Raw genomic sequence first — 11,248 nt, forward strand, 5'->3', positions numbered from 1 at the left:
TGTGACGCCCTCATTCCTGCACTTATGTGAGTATTTTATGTTTTATGAGAACATGTAATGAGGTTTAAGTCACAGTGTAAAGATAACTGACGGGTTTTGTGACATCTCCCAACAACTTAGGGCTGGGCCAGAATATTCGATTATTCCAACATTCGCTCGGTGGGTTGGCATTCGATTTTCAATTTTGAGATTCAAATATCCTTTTCTTTATTTTTTTCTTGAACACCTGGCATCCCCTTTGAAACGTTTCTCATTCATGCTTGAATATGAATCACCCATGAGTGAACATCATGAACATCATGATTCCATTCATCTGGAAGAGAAGACAAAAATGCCGAAGACCTCAGCTGTGTGGGAGCACTTTAAATTGAATGAGGACAAGACAAAGGCAATGTGCCAAATATGCGATTTGAAACTGGCCTACCACAACAGCACATCAAGCTCTAAAAGTACTACAACTAGTACCCTATAGTATATTTTTGGTGTAAAAAAAAAAATGAACTGCTTTTATCCGTCATGTTAATCAGTAATTTTACACATAATAAAAACGTGCACTTAATTTGCTTGGTAAACACTTGCGAATACGGCAGTAAAAAAAAAAAAAAAAGTACAGTATCCCTGCCTAATATTAATTTGTCTATATTAAAAGTATTGCTCTTAACAGACCTTTGTGTTTTGTATCACTTGTGCAGTATTCATTCTCAAAGCATATAAGCCCTGCCCGCATGAGGCGCGCCACTTCCAGCTTGCGCTGTTCTGTAGTTTATTCAATCTGAATGTGTCGTGCGTCCATATTGCATCAAAATGTGACACTGCACTCCCTTGGGTCTGCAGCAACGATTAGATGAATGGTTCAATGCAAACAGACAGACAGACACACAGAGATTCCCGCCTTTATTATAGAGAAGAATATGTTCAGTCCCTTCCCTCCAAATATACTGAAGCTTTGAAGCTTAAAAAACGGTATTCGGACCAGCCCTACAACAACTACAATAATAAATAATAATAATAAATATTTGAAATGCAACACTGTGTGCACAGTTGTGTAATTTTAATGTAAATTGTATTAAAGGGATCATATGACGTTGCTAAAAAGAACATTATGTTGTGTATTTGGTGTAATGCAAAAAATGTGTTTATGTGGTTTAAGGTTCAAAAAACACATTATTTTCCACATAATGTAAATTATTGTTGCTCTTCTATGCCCCGCCTTTATGAAATGCGTCGATTTTTACAAAGCTCATCGTTCTGAAAAGTGATGTGTATGCTGATTGGCCAACTATCCAGTGCATTATGATTGGCTAAATACCTCAAGCGTGTGACAGACGAAGTAGAGGCCAGCAGGCTTGCGGCACCCAATTGTGACGACTCCGGGCTGGACTTTGCTTCGTCCATGGCGAAAGCCGATCTGGCGATCTACATCACGAAATGTATGTATTTACTCAGAGACCAGCACGGATCAGCTCAAGGCATGACAAAGAGGATATCGTCCTCTTTTGGATGCCCAAACAAAGTAGTTTCGCTTTTACAACGAAACACACAGCATCTCAACAACATGGTGGCGGCAACAGCGAGAAAAAAAGTTACGTCTTCTATCTTTGCGTGAACATTTGGGCGGCGTTATGCAAATCTTCCCAACACAGTGACGTAGAAATATGGGGGCGTGTTAGTGTTTTAGGAGGGTGTGGACAAGTCTTAACTTTTACAAAGAATATCTCTTTGGATTTGAGACCTTAGTCTTTGCAACTTTACAGTTCTTCTTTATGCACCAAGAGCTTGTAACACTCCAAAGAGAAAGGAAAAATTTAAATCACATCATATGACCCCTTTAATCAAAATTACTCAATCACGACTAGCACAGCATGGAAAACAACTGTACAGTTCTAGTCTGCAATAGCATGATTAATGTTCAGTGAAAGAAAGTTCATCACCTAAATTAATGGATTGAAGGTGCACTTCATCCGCAGTTGAGTCTTTATGAGTTCTGACGATAAAGACCCTCGGTTGATCCAAATCGATCGAAGAAGACATAAGATCTTGGCATTATATTTTACAATGAAAGATTGCCAAATCGCATGTCAGGTTAACAGAGAACCCCTTTCAAGGTAAGGTCAGAGGACAATCCCTCTTGGCAGTCTCTCACACACCTTTATTCCATTTGTGATTTGCAACAGAAGAGATGTAAGGAATGAGGAGAACACTGGTTTTCAAGACAGGAGCAATCTGAACTGTATGTTTGAATCTAGTCTTTTGGCTTGATGTGAAAAGCCCGTAAATCAGGTGCCCGTGTGGAATACCAATCACAGGAGAGAGAATAGAACTCATCAATCATAGGTGACGTGCGCTTTGCTGCACAGGAGGGAAGCCAAACCACATTACTGTTGATGCAGCAATGCTGTGGTACGGAGGACGGGAGGGGAAAAAGAAGGCAAACAATTCAGAATTATAGACTATTAATGGAAAACATTTTGGAAACAGGTCAAGTAAGTTCACTCGATGTGAGGCCTTCACATCGAGTGAAGTCCTGATGATTATGGACTTGACAGGTTCACCCTAAACTTTAGGCAATAGTTAGTAAGGTCTGAGCAAATAATTGCATATTAAAGTTGCTTCAAGAAGAAAAAAAAAAAAAAAAAAAATGAAGAAGAAGAAATTTTTACTACAATACAATAATGCATTATAAAATATTGTGGAATAATGGTTAATGGACAAATTATTTTACTGCCAGATGGTGAAGTTACATCAGTGTTTCCCCTGCCATTATATTAGGGGGGCGGCCCGTCAAAACCACATCTCCAGAGCTGCTCTGAGACTCACTTCATGAGTAATTGACTGTTTAATTTTTGAAAATCTATCCTCATATCATATACACACAGAAATGTAAAGGTATTCACGGCAACCCGTCAAAATAAAAGTTCGGTTAAACTAGCAAAATATAGATTGTTCAGTATAGGCATAATAGGAATAATAACACAATATTTATTTAATGTTTTAATTGTAATATTAAATGACATTTTTCAAATAATTAAATTTTCATTACTTAAAAGATAAAATGAATGAATGTTTTATGCCTTAGAATTTCTGAGCAAAAAAAAATCATAAGGCTATTGTAAGAATAAATTAAACTTGTTTTTATGCTTTCAAATAATTAGACATTCTAAAACAGAATTTGTTAACAATAAAATATAAGGTTAGAAAAAATAAAACATTTGATAGGGCCCTAAACATGTAATTTTAAAAAAAACTTTTAATAGGCTAAAATGATGTTAAATTGTTTGAGCTACATTATTTTAATTCATTAGACATGCTTTTGATTAAGAAAATTGATTTTAACCATAAAAAAGTGACAAGAGCTATCATCACAATGGCAAAAGGGACACATTCTGTGCAAGAGACTTGGGGATTTGCACATAATAATGAAAAAAGTTTGTTCCTTGACCTGGGGAATTCACAAGAGAAAAACATGCCAATCTGCTGGACTCTGATGTGCATCTCTGATATCTCAAAAAATGCTTTGAGGAGGCAGATCAGAGAAGGGGCAGGGGCCTGTGTGCAGAGGTCAACATCGCTGTCAGGATGTCATTCTTTGTGTGCCTTTGCATTCTCACCCACCTTTATAGTCTTCTCTTCCTGTGACCTGATTTGGCATACCTGTTTACCTGTCTAGCATCATGCCAATTGGCCTGCTAGCATGTCTTCCTGGCTTTCTTGTTTCACTCAGGCCTGTCTTGCTTGCCATCAGCATACAAGCCATACAAGCAGTGTCTGCCTCTAATGACACCTTGCTGCACCACTGACAGGTTTCTTAGCCCGAAGGAGTAAAGGTAGCACCTGCCCCTTGGGAAAAGCATGAACATATGTAAATATAGCCAAGTATACAAACCACACACAAAACCAGCTCCTTTAAAAGTGGCAACTGACCCCAGCTGTCAACACACGCTTGTCAGCGGTGTCCTGAGTGACACACTGAGAAAATTAGTATTTTGTAAATTGGAACTACAGACTATGGTGAAGTATAAAAGAGGATGATCTAAAATGAGGGAAAAATGATTCAAGAGGGAAGGATGAATGTGAAGCAAAGATAAGAGGCTAAAAAATAGGTACTGTATGCAGTCATAGACATGGAAGAAGTCAAAACAGAATAGAAGATAAAGTGGGGGTGTTATTAAAGACATTCTCATAGCCCCAGGAAGGTCACAAGGGAAAGAAGAGAGAAAATAGAGAGAATTGTATTGTTTCACACTACACTTTGCGCTGTTTTACACTTCCTGAAGGTGGATCAAACAGTGTTGAAAGAACCAATGAGTGTATAGGAGTCAGGATTAGAAGGATGGTTAGGAAGTCTTTTCATTAACCAGATGTGTTTAAAGTTCCCCATAGACAAAACCATTTCATTTTGGTTTTGGGAGTATTGAGTATACATATGTTAAAGAGGACAAATAAATAATTGCGACACAGCAGCTCATTGAAGAAGTTTCCTATCCTGTGATTACTGTAACTAAAGATTTCAAAGAATCACAAAAAATCTATTTTGGATAAAAGAACAAGCAAGAGCCCGCATGACAGAACACATTGAAAACCATCCTATTACCTTCAAGTAGATGCCTCACATATAGAGGAAGGTATTGCAGGTAGACATATTAATGCATAAATACAATGTGACATACCACAGCCTAAAACACAACTGCTCCTAAAAGAAAGAAGAAAGAAAACTACTGAATTAACGAGACTTTCAAATATGCACTAAAAATCGATATGTAATTGTAAATTAACACCACATCCAAGGTTAAACAAACTGCATACTGTGCCAAAAACATTTAAAAAAGCATCCCTCCTAAAATAACCCTGCCAAAAACATATCCCTCCCACGCATGCACTTTTATCCAACAAAAATCTCTCAAATATGGAACCGAAACAGCACAAGAACAGAAGGAATTTCTTAAAAGCAGTTAAAAAACTGACTTCTCTTCACACCTAAATAAATGGAATATAAGTTGTTTGGAGTCTTACCTCACATTCTCTGGAGCCAGATATGGTGTAGGTGCATGGTCCAGTACCATTGACCAGCACATCCGTGCCCTCTGTGTTATTAGGCTTGTAGTCCACATAGTACTCCTGCAATGGTGTGCTGAGTGTGCGCTCTGTCTCCCGTGATTTTTTCCGACGTTTGCGAGCAGCAGCCGAGTTTTCTTGTAGCTGCTTAACACTGCTTGGATAGCGCTTCCATGAGACATAAATTACCAGGAGGATCATGGCAACTGACAGGAAGAGGGCAACACTTCCTGCCACTATCTTGTGGAATGACACCGGTTCAAAGTCTTGCTCAGGTGGTGGGACAGCAGGCTGAGAAGGTGCTGAAGAGGTGGTGCCTTCCAAGGACGTCCCCTGGCCCCTTCTGCTGTCTCCAGATTTGATAATCGGGATGAAAGAACTGGCAGGGGTCTGGGCAAAGGCCACAAAAGAGGTAGAGGGAAAAATTACGGTTGATGGCGTAGCAGGGGCACCCCTGCAAACTCCACTGGCGTCAACTGCATCCATAACCTTCTCCCCTTGAACTTCTTTGGGTGATGCACAAATCATATTATTTTCTTTGTTTCCATGGAAGGTTCGCAGCCAGGCCACCAGCGGACACACAACTGGTCCACAGTCCCACATGTTTCCTGCCAGACTAATTGCAGTCAGAGAGGTCCAGGCATCCACAGCTTCTTGAGACACATTGACAAGCTTGTTTGAATCCAGGTTAAGCGTCTGCAGATTTGGCATGGCCCGGTACACTTCTGCATCTATCTCCTGCAGGTCATTTCCTGAAAGGTCTAGCTTCTGCAATGACGTCCAGGTCCACGTAAGGCCTTCACTCATGGTCCTAATGCGGTTCCACTGTAGGTAAAGAGCACGTAAGTTATAGAAGCGTGGAAAGTTGAAAAAGTTGATTTTGGAGAACTGGTTATGCTCAATATGCAGCTCAGTTAGCTTCATCAGGCCAGACATTGAATTGCGAGTGATGCTGCGCAGACGGTTGTAGCCAAGGTCAAGGAATTCAAGATTACGGCAGTCTTGAAAAAGGCGAGAGGGAAGATTCTTAAGGGAGTTGGAGCGCATGTGCAAGCTGAGTAGCTTGCGCAGTCCCTGGAACTGCCCTGGTTGTAGAGCTTGTAGCTTGTTATAGGAAAGGTCCAGGTTCCTCAAGTTTGGTACAGGTGAAATGTGGTGTTATGCAGCAGTGTAATCTTGTTGGAGCTCAATATTAGCTCTTTGAGCCTCCGTATCCCTTGAAAAGCAAGTGCATCTACATTAGCAATGTAGTTGTGGTCGAGGTACAGCCAAATGAGCTGGTTGAGGCCAACAAATTGGCCAGCCTTCAGGCTTGCTAAGCTGTTATACCGCAGGGACAGGCCTTGACAGCCGCCTGAGAGGTTCTTGGGAACATCACGGAATGCGCTAGACTCACAGTATACAATTTTGCCATCACATCGACAGCTCCGGGGGCAAGGACGTTCACCAAAGCAAGGGGTGGCAGACAGCCATGCCTGCATTAGCAGTGGCACCATGAACCAGCGGTGCCTCATGGCAAAGCCTAAAATGGAAAAAGAAAAAAGAAAACAGTCAAGAAACTACTTACTTCCTGATATTACTAATACACAAATCAATAGCATATTATCTAAATAATGTTACTTAAAAAGGGATTTATTTAATTCAACTTGTATTTAATATGTACATACAGTATTAGACACAATACTGGGCAAAAGTAAGTCAAACAGCAATAGAGTTTGAAACACATACAGCATATTCACTCATCCTGACAGATTATCTCTCTCACTTTTTTTGGCGCAAATCCAATTGTGATCCTATTAGGACGCTGTGATGCATTGCGACGTGGTGTTGAATTATGAAATGTTCAATATGATGTGCATCATATTGTGAGGTAGTTGACAATACCCAGCCATAATTGTTGAGCAGTTTCAAAACAGAGATTAAGACAACTAATGAGAGAAGAAATATTGTAATTGTTCCGTGATTATAAACCCTTGAAATATTACATTTATACAGCAATATGATACCACACAGGACCCAATTAACAGTGGAGATTGTGCAAATCAATCCAGTAATGCCACGTTGTTTAATTCTTCTCTCTGGCAATGGCGAACATGCTATCAGAGCAAGCCAGTCTTCCAATAAGCTTGGACATAAGCCCACTATAGTATGAAAGGAAATGTCCTGAGAGATATGCCACGGCCATCCTATTAGTCCCTAATTATAATATAAATGATTGTCAGTCAACCAAATCAGTTATATTTGCCAGGATGTTCAGTGACTCTGCTACCAACCTTTGTTCATCTTTTGTCTTAATACACAAAGGAAAGCCTGGGTGTTGTTTTTGTCAAAATAAATGGGGGTGATGGGGGGATGAAGCGAAGCATTATATCAGCAGTGAGTTCCCGACTAAACATTGGCGCAAGAGGTTAGAGGTCTGGGTAAAATACACATGTTCTTTTTGTGAAGGTCTTGACCAAAGCCTGGACATTTTCCAGTAATGGGATTTTATAATTTGTGCTGTGTCTTTCTGGCCTTCATTCCTATGCTGTGCTGTAAGACAGAAAAAGAGGGGGGGGGGGGGTTCAATTCAATTCAATCCTAGATGCATAAACTTTTACAAAGCTTCCTAGAAATTACATTCTGAAATTAAGTTCATAAGGCAATTTGTGTCTGTATGAGATGAAGAATGTAGCTATGACACATTAATATTGTCTAAGAATTCATGAAAGTGGTTATGAAATATCCAATATTGAAAGCAAAATCACTGCAGACCCATCCAAACATTTAAAAAACCATGCGTATGAAAAAGAGCAGTTTAGATGAATCAGTGCTATGTTACAGTAATTTTGCCAGATGTTCTCTGAGGTTGAAGAGGAGAAAATATTTATAAGGTACTCTATTTAATGACATTTAATGGCTTATCAGAATCAAATGGTCATGAACTTTATTAATGCACCTCCTGTTTGTGATTGTAATATACCATGGCCTACAGTAAATGCACTTACCATTACACCTACAAATGAAATCACTGCATCAGACAACAAAATATCAAACCCTCTTCTAAACAAATGAAATGGTGGTAGATCTCAGAATTACCTACACTTTTCTTAGCCATCAACAGCTGTTAAGTTTGGCCAAGTTGATAAGACAGTTATTTAGACACTTTCTGATTCATTTTGTAAAGCTCATCTATTGTTATCATATCATGTAGAACATAGGTCTTAAACCTTGCTCCTGGGGGACCCCCTGTCCTGCAAAGTTTATTTCCAACCTGCTTCAGCACACCTGGCATGTGACTTTTCAAGTGATCCTGAAGACCTTGATCAGTTTGATTAGGGTTGGAGTGGAACTCTGCAGGACAGTGGGTCCCCAGGAGCAGGGTTGAAGACCTATGATGTAGAATCTAACAAACTTCCTTTTGTCAAATGTTTTAATTAAAAAGTTCCATCTTTCCTTTCCAAAAAATGGTTTGCTATTTTCTTATTTATTACAATGACATTCTTATATGTCTTTATTTGACATCAGTGTTCAAACAATGATTTGGGATCCACTGACTGTGATTAATAACAATCACAAAAACAAAGAACAGAGGTGCTGATATCCATGAGTGTCCATTTGCCAACAACTGATGCAAAGCAGGCTGTGATACAATAAAGTAATTACGTCACTGGCTCCCATTCATACTAACCAGACAATCAGACTGTATCAGCTTAATGACATTTGCTAATGAAATGATGCTGATATAGTTAATGATCTAAGCAAAGTCTAATAAAAAATGAATTTGTAGAAAACTTGCACTGCTACTTTTCTTAATTCAGATGCAATTACACTTTTTCCTCTGGATGTAAAACTGAATTTGTCTTTGCACAGGCCTACATACCCTTCACAGCGACGCTCCAAAATTTTTGCCAGGTTGGTTATTTTATGTTTGCTGTCAAGATCTTCCACTACAGTGCTCCAAGGCAGCAAGCATAGCTCATCATTTTATGAGCCGTGGAAGGCCATCTTGCTGCACATCACTAACAAATAACAATTAGAGCAGGTCACATATCTGTCAAATAGCCCCTGTAAAATGATTGAAAGTATATCTATAATCAAGTACTCTAATGTGGCCGTGAGAAGGTCTGCGTCTTAGTTAATAACAGTGCTTAGTTAAATAATGAAAAAAAAAATAAAAACAAACAAGTAATAAAAGAAACTAATACGCATCCTTTAATAAATGCAAAATTAAACACAGATTAACATCTAAAGTCACAGACATTGTTAACACTAATGCAATGCATACTGATTGTGTCCTCTTTGTTTTCTGTCAATAAATAAAATCTCCATGGCTTCGCCTTCCTTTGATGATGAAGAAATAGCTCAGTTGCTCAAACAAGCTAATTATGAAAACTGAACAACAATTCATTAGGCACTTCGGGCATTGTATGCACACTTACATTGTAAAAAATGTGCATACATACCACAATGCATGCACATAATGTGCACCTTTTCCAACATCACATGCAAGTCTGAAATCTACGAAAGAAAATCTGTGTGCGAACTCCACACTATCAATAATGCACAGACACACTCTGAGAAATTGCCTTGCTGCCAAAAATGAGGTTCAATAAGCATTCCAGTGTTAATCAATGAGTTGGCATCAGTCTGCTCTTTAAATCAGTGATAGATGAAGAACCGACAATAAGCCTGACCGATATTTTTACCAATATTCACACTTTTCAACTTAATTGGTTGACAGGTATGTGGATGAATGACATCACTTGGTGGATCACAATTGAAGCTCCTAAGCATTTATGGGTATAGACACTCAACTTTGTAGATAAGAACCATTCTCAAATGAGAAATACGCAGTTTAACAAATTAGACCTAATATCTATAGTCCAAACCACAGATTGAAATGAATTTGCTACCATTTAGATGAAAAAACAGATCTGCACAAATATAATGACATGAATAACAGCATTAATGCTTTAGAATCGCGTTTGAAACATTTTACAGTTGTATATTAGTAGTAGCATAAATATTAAATTAAATATTCATACATGTGTTTTTTGGTGTAGTACAATGATCATTAGATATCATTATGACAAAAATCAGTTTATTTATAAATAAATAAATAAATAAAAAATAAATAATGAATAAATGCCCAGCGAATAAATGAACAGTCCATACATACACTTGACTGTACCTCAACAGATACCACTGTGAGCTGAAGTGAGTGCATGGTCAGATTTGAGCAAGAAATATATGTGATTCTCAAATGCAAAATAAATCGATGCATACAAATTAAAGAGAGCATCATAGGAATACATACATCGACATGTATGGACATTTTATTCTTATCAAAGCACAGGCAATCTCTTAGTTTTACTGCATCGACACCGTTTGAAGACAACTAACATTGCACTGTAACATGAATAAAACTGCAGAAAATTCACTGTGTTTTAGATGCTCACTTAAGGCCGATGGGAATACGCAAACTTACCCATAGCCGCGTCTCAGTCAACTCCTGGCCACAGGTTTTACAGCTTTCTACCGCTCGAGACCCGAAACGGCATGGCACGCGCTCTCCTCAGATGGTTCGGTTCTTCCACAAGCAGCCGCCTGTAGTCCTCCACCGCCCCGCAGAGCAGGCGCGGGAAATCTTCAGTCTCTCCTGACTGACCACTGCACTGACCATATCTTTCAATTCCCCACAAAACAAAATTATCGTCATAAACATCCACTCGAACAGAAATAATCCATTTTAAATCCTAAAATTATACTTTAAGTCACAAACAGAGCCGAAGACGCGTGATTCCAAATCCAAGTTATCTAGCACAAGTCAAACTTATGGAAATCCCAGCAATCCCCTTCCGTCTCATCATATTCCATCGAAGCATACTGCGCAAATACTGTCTTTCCCGAACGGATGATGCTTACCGTAGATAAATCCGTGGATATTATAATATCAATGAGAATTATTGTCTTTAGAAGATTTCAATGCAGTCCAAAATTACTGCACTCGTAGAATACTGTTTGGAAGTGTACTCCACTCCATCGGGAATGTTTCTCCTTTCCTGTACAGTTCCCGACAGTACAGAGATGCAGCAGGATTGTGAGTGGTTAACCACAAACCGCCTGTCGCACCATAACTTTATCAGACAGAATCCGAATGCCCTCTTCTGGCGAACTGACATCTCCAGCAGCAATCTCTTCCCCTCACATTTCA

The 11,248-nt window shown here is 39.0% G+C and overlaps 1 pseudogene; it reads right to left on the bottom strand.

The window, feature by feature from the left end:
• The window catches only part of LOC109044828, a 100,283-nt pseudogene extending 89,625 nt beyond the window's left edge, over positions 1-10,658 (bottom strand).
• Positions 10,659-11,248: the final 590 nt, after the last annotated feature.

This window comes from Cyprinus carpio, unplaced genomic scaffold, assembly GCF_018340385.1.
Source record: "Cyprinus carpio isolate SPL01 unplaced genomic scaffold, ASM1834038v1 S000006657, whole genome shotgun sequence".
Classification (NCBI taxonomy): Eukaryota; Metazoa; Chordata; class Actinopteri; order Cypriniformes; family Cyprinidae; genus Cyprinus; species Cyprinus carpio.